Genomic DNA, 4,684 nt, shown 5'->3' with positions numbered 1-4,684 from the left:
CATTTGGATATTTTTTGAGGGATTTATGGAGTCTTGAACTCATAGACTAATGAAATCCACCTAGGTCATGACTTGTTTGGTTTAAAGTTGATTAAAACCTTCCATACTTCAAACCTACCAATGGATGATCAAGTGTTCATACATGGTACTTTGAGGCATGGATAAGTTGTCCCTACTTCAAATAACTTGGGTCATTTGACTTGTGGATGAAGTCTTACCTATTAGCATGAGGATTCATTTGATACATTGTTGTTCCTCTTGTTTATACTAACCCACTAACACTTTATACTCATTTGTTTACATCATATTGTTACACCATGGTTTTGACCCTGAATCCATATCCAATATATTCATCATAGTTGTTGCACCTCTACATAGCATACCATGCATTCCATACCGCATAGTGCCTAGAATATCAGTCGAAATAACTTTTTTGGATCTACAGGAAAACCGGTTGAATTAATCGACGGATGTGCGTCAAATCAGTGGACGAAAAATTTTAAAATCAAGCTTCCAGACATTAGCTTTGTTAATCTACGTTTCGTGTAGTTTAATCTGATATGCTCGATTTATTTTTCAGCTAATTTTTCGGCCACTTTTTGATTAGCTCGAGCCTATTTACCGGGTCAAAATTTATTTCAAAATTAAAAGAAACGATGCATTTTTCCAATAAGTTTATTTCATACTGATCATTTTGGTGCATTCATTTTAATCTTTCGAGCACTTTTGCGCCCGACTTTTATTCATTTTGAATCTGTTTATTATTTTTTTTGACAAAATGTTTGAAATAATTAAATAGGATTAACTGTTGTTTCATTTCGATTTTATTTAATTTATTTTTAAGATGATTGAGTTTATTGATTTTAATTAATTTTAGTTTATTTTACCCTAAAAAATATCCAAAGAAACATTTTTTTACTTCTTTAGCCCTAGTATATATATTAAGAGGTGGCCTTTAGAAATAGGGCATTCAGCATCCACCACCGAAATACAATCCGCGACGCACCAAGTTCACTTTTTCGCCACTCTCAATTTGAAAATCATAAGAAAAACTAACAAAATTCAAAGCTCTCATATTCAAGAAACCACTTCATGTTCTTATTGATTAGATACATCTTTGGATTATGGCTTTTGATTCAAAGTCCCAATATTGACCTTTATGAGACTCATGCTTGGAAGGATGTTCATAATAATCTCCTAATATATTTGTTTTCATTGTTGGTGAAATGATACTAGAAATGATATATTCCTTGTTATCAAACATTTCCAATCTTTTCAATCACATTACCAGGACATACATACTCCACACAATACTTCTCAAAACCACCCTCACCCATAAAACCTCCTTATTTCCTCAGCCGTCGGAACTATTGCTAGCTTGTCGGTATCGTTGTTTTCCTTTTCACTGTGTATTTTTGTTGAAGCTCTAGATCATTCTCTTTCTTTTTGTGAGTAAATCTTTATATATTATATACTTTTTTATTTTTTTTATTTTTATTTTTTATATATTACATATACTCTCTCTTTTGTTAGTTTTATATATAATTTTGGTTAGTTTTATAATATATTTTTGGTTAATTTTTATAATAGACTCTTAGTTTTATATATACTGTCAGTTTCTTTTAGTTTCATAATATATACATAATTGTTTTTTCCAGTTTTGTAAATACATTTATTTTTCGATTCTAAGATTAAATATGTATAATGTCTATTTAAAGTTTCATAATGTGTATATTGTTATTGCTTTTATTGTTTTCTCTCAGGGTTGTTTCATATTTATATATTCATGGAGGCGTTATCATTACAAGTAATCACCCTTGGGGGAGTGGTTTAGGAATTTCCTATTTTTCACTAGCTAATGGGTTTAATCCTTGGGGATAGCATATCTTTATTTATTTTTGTTTTGTTTTTATTTTTATACTTGCCATTTTATTTTAATTTTTTATAACTTCTTACTATTTATTTTACCATTTTGTACCTTTTTATCTATTCCTCTTTTTTTAATATTTGTTGATTTTATTCTTTTCGATTTAATTTTTAAATGTGTTGTAAATAACTTGTTTATTTATTTATTTCGCTCGGCTTACTTTTGGGGCCTTCTTACCGTGAGATTTTAAGCAATATCCATTTAATTTTCATTAATTTCAAACCTTTGTACATTAATCATTTTTAATTTAATTTCAAACCATTTTCGGCTAACGTGTGCAAATCCTTATTTATTTTTACTTGCTTTTATTTTTAGTCATTTATTTTCTTATTTTCATTCCATTTTGATTTATTTTTTAACCCTCCCATTTTTATTTTTTTGAAAATATGTCCAACATAAACTCGCATTATTTTTGTGTCTAGGATTTATTGGTGACTTGTTTTATTTCATTTGGATATTTTTTAAGGGATTTATGGAGTCTTGAACTCATAGACTAATGAAATCCGCCTAGGTCATGACTTGTTTGGTTTAAAGTTGATTAGAACCTTCCATATTTCAAACCTACCAATGGATGATCAAGTGTTCATCCATGGTACTTTGAGGCATGGATAAGTTGTCCCTACTTCAAATAACTTGGGTCATTTGACTTGTGGATGAAGTCTTACTTGTTAGCATGAGGATTCGTCTGATACATTGTTGTTCCTCTTGTTTATACTAACCCACTAACACTTTATACTCATTTGTTTACATCATATTGTTACACCATGGTTTTGACCCAGAATCCCGATCCAATATATAAATCTTAATTATTGCACCTCTAAAGAGCATACCAAGCATTCCATACCGCATAGTGCCTATAATATCAATCGAAATAATTTTTTTGGATCTACAGGAAAAGTGGTTGAATTAATCGACGGATGTGCGTCAAATCAGTGGGCAATTTTTTTAAAAATCAAGCTGCCAGACATCAGCTTTGTTAATCTACGTTTCGTATAGTTTAATCTGGTATGCTCGATTTATTTTTCAGCTAATTTTTCGGCCACTTTTTGATCAGCTCGAGCCTATTTAACCGGTCAAAATTTATTTCAAAATTAAAAGGAACGCTGTATTTTTCCAATAAGTTTATTTCACACTGATCATTTTGGTGCATTCATTTTAATTTATCGAGCACTTTTGCGCCCGACTTTTATTCATTTTGAAGTCGTTTATTAATTTTTTTTTGACAAAATGTTTGAAATAATTAAATAGGATTAACTGTTGTTTCATTTCGATTTTATTTTATTTATTTTTAAGATGATTGGGATTATTGATTTTAAATAATTTTAGTTTATTTTACCCTAATGAATACCCAAAGAGTCATTTTTTTACTTCTTTAGCCCTAGTATATATATATATATTAAGAGGTGGCCTTTTGAAATAGGGCATTCAGCATCCACCACCGAATTACAATCCGCGGCGCACCAAGTTCACTTTTTCCCCACTCTCAATTTGAAAATCATAAGAAAAACTAACAAAAGAAAAAGCTCTCATATTCAAGAAACCACTTCCTGTTCTTATTGATTAGATACATCTATGGATTATGGCTTTTGGTTCAAAGTCCCAATATTTAACTTTATGGGACTCATGCTTGGAAGGATGTTCATAACAATCTCCTAATATATTTGTTTTCATTGTTGGTGAAATGATACTAGAAATGATATATTCCTTGTTATCAAACATTTCCAATCTTTTGAATCACATTACCAGGACATACATACTCCACACAATACTTCTCAAAACCACCCTCACCCATAAAACCTCCTTATTTCCTCAGCCGTTGGAACTGTTGCTAGCTTGTCGGTATCGTTGTTTTCCTTTTCACTGTGTATTTTTGTTGAAGCTCTAGATCATTCTCTTTCTTTTTGTGAGTAAATCTTTAAATATTATATATTTTTTTATTTTTATTTTTTATATATAACATATACTCTCTCTTTTGTTAGTTTTATATATAATTTTGGTTAGTTTTATAATATATTTTTATTTAATTTTTATAATAGACTCTTAGTTTTATATATACTGTCAGTTGCTTTTAGTTTCATAATATATACATAATTGTTTGTTTTTTCAGTTTTGTAAATATAGATATTTTTCGATTCTAAGATTAAATATGTATAATGTCTATTTAAAGTTTCATAATGTGTATATTGTTATTGCTTTTATTGTTTTCTCTCAGGGTTGTTTCATATTTATATATTCATGGAGGCATTATCATTACAACTAATCACCCTTGGGGGAGTGGTTTAGGAATTTCCTATTTTTCACTAGGTAATGGGTTTAATCCTTGGGGATAGCATATCTTAATTTATTTTTGTTTTGTTTTTATTTTTATACTTGCCATTTAATTTAATTTGTTTATAACTTCTTACTATTTATTTTACCATTTTGTACCTTTTTATCTATTCCTATTTTTTTTAATACTTGTTGATTTTATTCTTTTCGATTTAACTTTTAAATGTGTTGTAAATAACTTGTTTATTTGTTTATTTCGCTCGGCTTACTTTTGGGGCCTTCTTATAATGAGATTTTAAACAATGTCCATTTAATTTTCATTAATTTCAAACCTTCGTACATTAATCATTTTTAATTTTATTTCAAACCATTTTCGGATTACGTGTGCAAATCCTTATTTATTTTTACTTACATTTATTTTTAGTCATTTATTTTCTTATTTTGATTTATTTTTTAACCCTTCCATTTTTATTTTTTTGAAAATATGTC

The sequence above is a fragment of the Lathyrus oleraceus genome, chromosome 7, assembly GCF_024323335.1.
Source record: "Lathyrus oleraceus cultivar Zhongwan6 chromosome 7, CAAS_Psat_ZW6_1.0, whole genome shotgun sequence".
NCBI classification, from domain to species: Eukaryota; Viridiplantae; Streptophyta; class Magnoliopsida; order Fabales; family Fabaceae; genus Lathyrus; species Lathyrus oleraceus.
Note: the sequence above shows the minus strand (reverse complement) of the source record.